A 9,676-nucleotide genomic window follows, 5' to 3' on the forward strand; every position below is an offset into this window, starting at 1 on the left:
ACATTAAGTGACATTATTTTCCTGATGTCACGTAACATGTATATTTATGCGTGCGTGCGTGCGTGCGTGCGTGCGTGCGAAGTTGAATAGGAATACTTTCGAAATGCCAATAATCTCTCTATATCCAATACACATTTTTTTTTTCACGAAAATTAAAGTGAGGCAGATAGACACCGACACCCTTCACCCTCATCCTCGCCTCAGATATTTTAAGACAAATCCTTTCTGATGGATTTATCGACGACACTACCCCCCCCCCCCTGCCTCCACCCTCACATTCTCCTCTACCCTCAGCCCCTCCTCCAACCTCACTCACACTTCCACCCTCCCCGTCGCCTCCACCCTCACCCTCACCTCCATCCTCGCCCTCTCCTCCACCTTCACCCTCACCTCACCCTCACCCTCGCCTCCACCCTCACCCTCGCTTCCACCCTCACCCTCGCCTCAACTCTCACCCCATGCTTCCACCCTCACCCCGTCTCCACCATCACCCCAACTCCACCCTTGCCCCCACATCCACTCACCACCCTCACCATAAACTGTACCATCATTAAGGAGCCTCGAGGAGGTGGTACAAGCAGACGTGAGATGTTTTGCTGTGGCTCCAAAGTGGCAATACTCTGCTGCTCACAGTCTTCTCAAGGGGCTGCTGATGACTGAGTCTATAGGGAAGAGCCTAAGGTTTTTAACACTTGGGGATGATTCTGGTAGACCTGTGTGATGACGTGTATAAGATGACCACACTACTAGTCAGCAGCCTCCAGAGATTCCAAAATAAGAATCGTATGAGTGAGTAAATATCAAACCTAATAACAACAGATGATAGATAAGAGAGTGAAAAAACTAGTAAATTTATTAATTATTATAAAACGTATCTATTATCTTGACTAAAACAAGAATGGAAGCTAGACTATACAATTATAGTTCTGAAATGATGAAACTTGATCAACCTTCTTGACAGTTACGACTCCTTCATAGTTAACAAGAAGATAAAGAGCCATTAAAAAAAGTAAAATACAGTTGTGGAAAGAGATTCTCAGGTTTCATGAGTAAAGGAAGAAGCTGCAGAGAGTATCCCCGGCAGAGCTGGAAGGAAGAAGGAGCTGACAGCTACCCTCACAAAAAGCCCAATTTAGTCCCGTGAAGCTCCTCTAAAGACAACACAGACCTGATAATCTCGTTTTGTGTGCAATACTGGCGGAGAGGAGGAGAAGAAAAGAAGGGCACAGAAATAAGTTTTTCAGACAGCTTAATGTCATGGCTAGATGGCAAGTTAAGCGCACCACGGCGGAGTGGGATGGCACGTAAGGGAAATTGTTGGGGATCAGTGATCGCCTCCGTCTTTTGCACTGACGCTAAGCGGATTCAGCAGCAGCGGGAGAAGAAAAAACTAATCCAGTTTATCGATACAACATTATATGAAGGCATTTATATTGTCTTTCTTAAATTATTAGTACTTTTGATTATCTAAGATTCGATATTTATGACACAAAGAAAATTCGAAATCTAAAGCGGGAAAAATATATCTTGAGTTATTTTATCCTCCCGCCAAGAAAAAGACAACAATTGTGAGTAATTGTGTGTGTAACCGCCCATGAGCGACTGTGGGATAAGGAGACTTACACATAGGACTCGATTGTTCTTTATTCGGTCAAAACCTGCAGAGTACAAATTACATATGTTACATATGAGATAATTAATTCAATCGTATGTTCCATCACTATTAACGACTACATATAATATATTTGAGTAGAGTAGGGTGTTAGACCATATAAAACTTACGTGTTTCGGGTCTAAAGTAGGACTTATTAACTCCCTGACTTAATAGTTCACTGGACGGATAGAGGCTGCCGAGGCGAGGGCCAGCTATTTCACACCTCAGCAAAGCTCGTTGTCAACACTCCCTCTGTCTCTCCCTTCTAGTTTATTCTACTGACGGTAACAGTGTGAAATGAATCATCCTCAATCATCCTCATGTTTGCAGCCGGGGTCATTGGAGGTATATTGTGGACATGGCTTTACCCTCTTCTGTGAGTCTAGAGTCATCAGTAAGATCACACAGAAGATTTACCTTTTCGCCTCACCCGTGTATTTACGTAACGCGCCTGGCTGTGTCCTCTTGTGCGAATCTATAAACTAACGTTGTCTTGTTTCTTGGTGATGACTCGTACAGTTTTGTCCTAACTACTGAGAAGTAAATGGCTTCACCTGATGTATCTTATTATACACTTTTGTTGATTATGTTCTACGATATATACATAGTTGTGCTCTCGCCTGCGTATTGTGTGTCCTAAACGGTCTTTTGTTTTGCCTTGGTACTGTGCCTCACTAGGGTGTGTCATACGGAGGCGAATTTTTTTTTTTGAGTTAGAAAAATCGGCCCATGGTATTAATGATGTAGTTCTATGTGCAGAATCATGTGATATCTTCAGATTTGAAAAGTTTTCATTTTTGCTAGGTAAATTTTAACTTGAAATCTTATGAAAATTCAGTATTCCCACCCTTTTACCAGCACCACTAAATAGCTTATTTAAAGTAAAGTAAATGTATCAGGTTAATTTATTAGGATGAAAATGATCCAGAATAGTGAAACGAATGATCTTGACACATTTATTAAATTTAATATTCCTTTAGAAAACAAAATCCTCAAATACAAAAACCGGTTTTACTACTACGACCCGGTGTTGCTGCACACCATAGAGAACATGTCTTTCTTGCTTCTGTTTCTACTCATCACCTCCCTGCTGACCACCTGAGCTCGGATGTAGCCTTCCCTCCTCTCCTGGCTGTACATGTGACTGCTGGCCTCTCTCACTTGCTGTACACAACGCTCTATACTCTGGGTGTGCGAGGGCCAGGCAGAGACATGCATGGGGTTGTCCAGGAAAGCTCTGACTTGAACATTGGTGAGGCTGCAGGTAAGAGGGGGCTCACTGCCAGCCTGGATGTTATCCAGATCTATGAGATCAGTGAGGGTCTTGGCACCTAGATTGACTTCAGGAGTCTTCCTGACCTTGAAGGAATCGTCACCAACTGATTCGTCATGCCCAGATCCTCTCATAAGTCTCATATCCAAGATCTTTTTGACTGCCACTCTTCTCTCCTCCTCATCCTTACTGCAGAGCATTGTCTGCAGAACTGCCTCGGGATGAGCACACCAGGAAGATCTCCTCACAGTCTGCTCCACAATCTGAACAACCTTCCTTGGCTGACTCCTCAAGAGCTCAAGCTGGAAGAGAACATGCCTCGGACCTTCGGAGAACGATGACTTGACCTTGGTGTTGAACCAATTTGGCAAGTAGACACTCACGATGAATTGGACAATACGTCTCGGAAGGTTATGAAGCTGGTTCCCTTTCAGTTTATGATGTGCGACCCAAATTCTGCAGAACCTGAGAGCCGTTATGAAACCACCTAGAATGTGAGACTGGACCTATCTGCAGGTAAGCAAAATCTACTCAGGCACTTGACCCCAGTTTGATGGCACTGCAAATCATGTAACCATAGTACTGGTCAGTACTCAGGTCGTCAATGACAGTATGTACAAATCAACGAGTGGAGACCAACTGTGATTTTTTTCAAAAGCTCGGATTTATTTCTAACTCAGTGTGAGTCCAGCATCTTGCCAAGAGGACCCAGACCATCTGTTGTTTGAAGGAGTCTTGCCGTCAGCCCTGGATCAGATGTCTGAGTGGCAACTCGTTGGTGTAAGAGGTCACAAAACAATCCCAGACCTTCCTCCCCAGTAGCACTCTATCCACTGTATGACCCCCCACTTACCTGTGTTCGTGTTGGTACTGTCCCCTCCAATGGCCTGCAGGGTCTGGTCTACGTTCCTCTCTCTGAGCCAGTTCACAATGTTATCTGCCACTATCTCAGCTGGTTTCCTGATGTCATCTTTCTCTGGAGTGAAATGCCACAAATACTTCCCTCCTGGTTCACTGCAGCAGGAGTAGTGTTCCTCCTTCACCATGGCAGGGAACAACTTGTCAGAATCTCCAACTTTCATGAACACTTTAGTGTCATCATACTCCCATCAAGAACAAACAATTGATTCATTTTCTCTTATTCCTTATCAAATTCCTCTTCTAGGTTACTGACAAGTTTCTCCTGAGCTCTCCTTACTTTGTTATGATCTATCACCAAGTGAACATCATCAGGTGTTATCAAACCACCGTCAATCCAGGCAGCTGTTGCTATCTCTGCAGTTTCTCTGAGACCAGTGTGGTGTCGCATGCTGGCCAGAGCTATGCTCAGGATATCTTTCCTATTTCGAATCTTATGCCTGGAAGGTTTGGGATCATTATTTTCTGGGTTAGGGACAAAGTCACCATTCTCCTGGTCAGCACTCGGATCAGCCATGGGGAAGTCATTAAACTCTGAATCAGCTTGACTCCAATCATCGGCCTTTTTTACCTCACCCTGGGCCTTCTCAAGTCTCTTTTCCTCAGCAACTCTTCTCCTCTTCTGTCTCTCTGTGGCAGCCTCCTGTCTCTTGGACTCCGGAATATCTTGGCTAGAAATCATGAGAGCCCCTATACTGCCAGTCTTCTCTCTCTGTGCTTTGACAAATGCCAGTTCGATCACAGGAATCTTCAGTTCACGCTTGCAAATACAGGAGATGTGGGCCTCGGATTTACAGTCACGATCACATCCAAACTCAGGACAGAGAACAATTGGGCACTTACAAGTAATTATGTCAAATAACTGGTCCAGTTGCTTGGCAAAGCTGTCCTTAACTGCAAGTTTTCCTCTCCCAAGAGAGATATCTCTTGCCTTTTCCCAACTGGCTAGCAGTCTCTCACTAATCTTCTTCTGACTTGTTATGACTGGAGGCTTGAACTGAGCGTTAGCCAGAGTGTACTGTGCCAAGACAGCTTTGGTCATATCACAGTATCTTTTGTTTTGTGTAAGTTCTTTGGTTCTTTTCACTGATTTGCTAAGATTAAAATTGCCGTATCTCAAAAGCATCTTTCCAATGAAGCAGCAAACTTTCCAGGGCTCTCTCCCAGACCCAAGATAGTGACTGAGATGGCTGGATTTTTGGTTCCTCGTCCTGACACAAGCAGCCATCGCAAATATTATCAACTTATAAATGCATCAAATCTGAAACAGAAAAAAATATTGTTAGTTGGGTTGTTAAAGAATGAAGTCAGAAAGCAATGTTCACTATTTAATTGTAATGCACTAATGCAGCTGTACGTTAGATTTTCGATAAATTTCACGCTAAAATTTACCTAGCAAAAGGTTGCAAAATATTGAAACTTAAATTATTTTCTGTTTATATACACTAAAATCTACCAAAAAAGTGATGGGCCATTAGTTTTAGCTGATCTTCCCTCCTATGACACACCCTAGTGCCTCACTGTCCCTGTACTCTGGTGTCCTAATTTATTTCCTACGGCGTCCTGGCGGGTAAGAACAAGTATCAGTGTTCAAAGTAAGTTCAGTCATGCGAGGAAGTTCCTTAATGAAATTTCTTGCCAAGGTGTTGAAAGTGTTTGATCTGGTAATAGTTTAATAACATCAAGGGAAACTGGAAACTTATAAAGTTGTTTTGATGAAAGACTTGCACGTGTAAGACGTTAATCTGATATGGTAGAAGAGTATTATTCCATAGATCGTGATACTAAATGACTCGTATAAGAACAATGATATTACAACAGATATAAAATTAGCTTACCATTCCTGTCACCCTTCACCACAACTGTTACCACACCTGCCACCCTCCACCACAACTGTTACCACACCTGCCACCCTCCACCACAATTGTTACCACACCTGCCATCCTCCACAACAACTGTAACCAAACCTGCCACACTTCACCACAATTGTTATCACACCTGCCACCCTTCACCACAACTATTACCACACCTGCCACCCTCCACTACAACTGTTACCACACCTGCCACCCTCCACCACAATTGTTATCATACCTGCCACCCTCCACCACAACTGTTACCACACCTGCCATCTTCCAGGTGTCATGGCAACGACCAGATCATTGTCAGCGTAAAACAGGCGTCAGAGTCTCGTGGCAACCTTTCATGATAAAACAATGTTCATTACGATTTAGTTCTTTGTTCTCTCTCTTTGTCTTCAAGGATTAATGTCCGGCTACAGGCAATTACTGCTTCGCTGCCCAGGTGTTGCGTCTTTGTCTCACAGTCCAGGAGAAGGTGCCCCTTTCTTGGACGTGAAGCACCTTCCTCCCTTCCTCTTTCTCTAGACAGTGTTTGATGTTGGCGGCGCAAAGCTGCAGGTCGAGCCTAGAAGGTCATCATCGCAGGTAAAAAGTTATGATGAGGTGTATCAGTAACTGTCAGATAGGAGGGTAAGGTAGGAGGGGAGGGGAGGCGGTGAGGCGCGAGGAGGGGGAAAGACGGGAGGGGCGAAGCAGGGGGCGAGACGAGGGATAGGCATCCTTTGTCTCTATGCTATAGAAGAGATCATGCCTTTAATACACTTGTGACTGTGATGCTAAAGCTAATTTCATTGAGAGCTTTACCCAGGTGTTGCCAAGTCAGTATAATCTTTATTTGCATCGTTTTTGTATCAATTAATAATTTTGATTCCTATTATGTAATAATAATAAAAATAATAATTAACGGTTTATTGAAAGAGCTTGGCAGCCAGAAGACTGAAAATATGCAGTTACATATTTGGGGAATGGGTTTCGAATTACAAATAATATACAAGTAACATAAGTGATACAAATAAGATATATAATAACTAGATGGGGAAAAGCTCAAACTACAGTGCATTTCAACATAGTGACAGTGCAAGGAGTAGTGTTTACTGGGAGTGAATACACTGGTTTATTACAAGTTATTGATAATTTTTACAATGGTTGGGACTGGGTTCTTCTTATAGCGATCAGTTCGTGCACGTATGGGCTGGATGCGGTTGTAGTGTCGAACACCAATTCTCGGGCTAGGGATCTCAGGTGGTAGTAGGAGACGGTGTCGAGGATGGTGTAGAAGCTTCTTACCAAATTTGCAGATGAAGTCGTGGTGATGGTCAGTGAGAGTCGAAAGGGTCAGTGTGTTGAGCGCTTCTTGATATGTGGAGTAGGAAGGGGAGAGAATAATCTTGCATGCCCTCTTTTGCACTTTGTACGACTCTTGATGTGTGAATTGCTCTTTATCTGATACTCGTTGAGGATGAACCTAATATCCTTTTCTTCCTGTACAGGTCAGTCAACAAGCTACTAACAGGAAGCTTGATAACATTTGTTTTAAAGAGTTTTATAACATAAAGTCTTTCATATTTAGAAAAAATAAATGTGTATTATGAGAAAAAAGTATTTTTTTAAGAACTTGAATATCGGTGAATGGATTAGCTATTTTGTTGGTTAATTGTTTTAATTAAATCAAAGAGTAGGACAATTTGGAATGTAGTAGGAGGAGTTAGGGGGGGGGGGCGGTGATCTCGTCTGAATATCCATATAGGAGAGACACCATTATGGTGCGTCACACGCACACGCACACACACACACACATACACTATTACTACTACTACTACTACTACTACTACTGCTACTTTCATGGCACTCGAAATCGAGAATGAAGATCATCCAACTATGATACAATGATATGAGTTATTAAGGATGTCACTTTCGTTGGTGAGCTCTGAGGTCACTAGAGATGTTGCACGTGTGGAGGGCTACATTTAGTGTAGGAGATTGTGCTGCAGCAGCATCTTTCCGGCGTTGGGGCTTGTCTCCCTCGGTATGCAGTCGGGCTAACTCGAAAGTATTGACACCTTCTTTGTGGTGCTCCTCCAAGCGTTGCTGTGTGGAGTAATCGTCTCCCAGGTGAGAGGGGTAGATTTGGCAATTTTACAGGTTTGTCATACGACTATCCTTATACCTTTTCAGTTACCCTCAAGCATTACGTTTATTATTCGTTAGGTGACTGTAAAGTAGCTGCTTTGGTAGTCTACTGTCATCCATGAGGGTAACATGACCAGTCCAGCATAGTTGTTCTTGGGTAATGATAGCCTCTATGCTCCTACAGTTGGTGTCAGCGAGAATACTGGCATTTGTTCTCTTGTCTTCCTAGTAAATTCGGAGGATGAAACGTAGACAACGTTGGTGAAAGATTTCAAGTGCCTTGAGGTGCCTCCTGTATGTGACCCATGTCTCGCTGCCATAGAGCAGGGTAGGGAGGACCACTGCTCGATATACGTGCAACTTTGGAGATAATTTCAGCTCACTATAACTGAAGACACGGGTACGGAGTCTGCCAAAGGCTTGAATCTCTTTTTCGATGTCCGCAGTGGTGGACAGACGGGAGCTGAGGTACTGAAAGCGGGTAACATTAGAGAGGGTAGTACAGTTAAGCTGGATGGATGGTGAGGGCTGTGGCTGAACCAGGGGCAGGCTGAAAGGGAATCTGAGTGTTACGAACAATCACCTCAAGGCCGAAGTGTGCATACGCACCTGCATAGGTGTTCAGGATCTCCTGCAGTTCGCGTTCAGTATAAGCGACAAGGGTGAGGTCGTCTGCATACTGGAGCTCAGTAATGGAAGCTGCCTAAACCTTTGTTCCTACCTGGAGTCATCTTATGTTGAAAAGCCCCTTCATCCGGTACTGGATATCCAATCTGCCGGCGAAACTGACACTGGCATGAGTAAGGAAGGCAGCCAAGAAAATGGAAAAGAGAGTTGGTGCCAGTACATATCTTTGTTTTACCCTCGTGTAGTTGGGGAAGAACTCAGACTGGGTGCCATTGTGCAGGACACTGCTGTTCATGTCACCGTGGAGTTGCCTCACAATGGTTAGGTTGATGAAGGCCATGTACAGCTCACGATGCTGTTCTCTACGCTTTTCCTGTATCTGGCGGGCAGCTAAGATCATGTCAGTGGTGCCAAGTGATGGTATAAAGCCACATTGAGATTCTGGGAAAAAATTTTCCGCTTCAGGAAGAAGTCGGTTTCGGAGGACTTGGGCGATAATCTTGCCATCTACGGACAGCAGCGAGATTCTGCAGTAATTGTCACAGTCTGACTGGTATCCCTTATTCTTATAAATATTGACAATGAAGGCATCTTTAAGAGCTTGGGGGATTTCCTTCTTTCCCCACATATTCTCCAGGAGAGAGTGGGGACGTCTGGTAAGCAGAGGTCCTCCTGCTTTATACACCTTGGCTGGGATTCCATCAGGCCCTGAGGCTTTCTTATTATTCATCTGTTTGATGACAGTAACTATCTCATCCAGGGATGGAGGATAGCTGAGGTGGGTCAGCTATGGATCCTGAGGGATCTGCTGGGTAGTCAGGACATCCACATTGGTGTTTCGGTTAAGCACCGAAAGGTAGTCCTCTTTCCAGCACTGAACGATGCCTTTTTCGTCTTTAATTTGGGAGTTACCATAGGATGAGCAGAAGGGATGCACAATGAGTGATTGGCCCATAAAATATTTTAGTGGAATTGAAAAATTCGTGCATCTTGTGTTGATCTGTAAGTTTGTACGTTTCATATGCTTTATTTTTAATCCCTTCGTTCTTTAGAGTGTGAAGTTCGCGATGGGCCGCCACTTTTTCCTTGCGGAAGGTATCGGCTTTCGTCCGACATTGGGTGAGGTTATTCTGCCAGTCATTTAAAGCAGCACGTTTATCATCACCCAGTACATTGATTTCCGCATCATTTGCATCAAACCAGTCCTGGTGTATT

Source organism: Homarus americanus, unplaced genomic scaffold (genome assembly GCF_018991925.1).
Source record: "Homarus americanus isolate GMGI-L3 unplaced genomic scaffold, GMGI_Hamer_2.0 scaffold57980, whole genome shotgun sequence".
NCBI lineage: Eukaryota > Metazoa > Arthropoda > Malacostraca > Decapoda > Nephropidae > Homarus > Homarus americanus.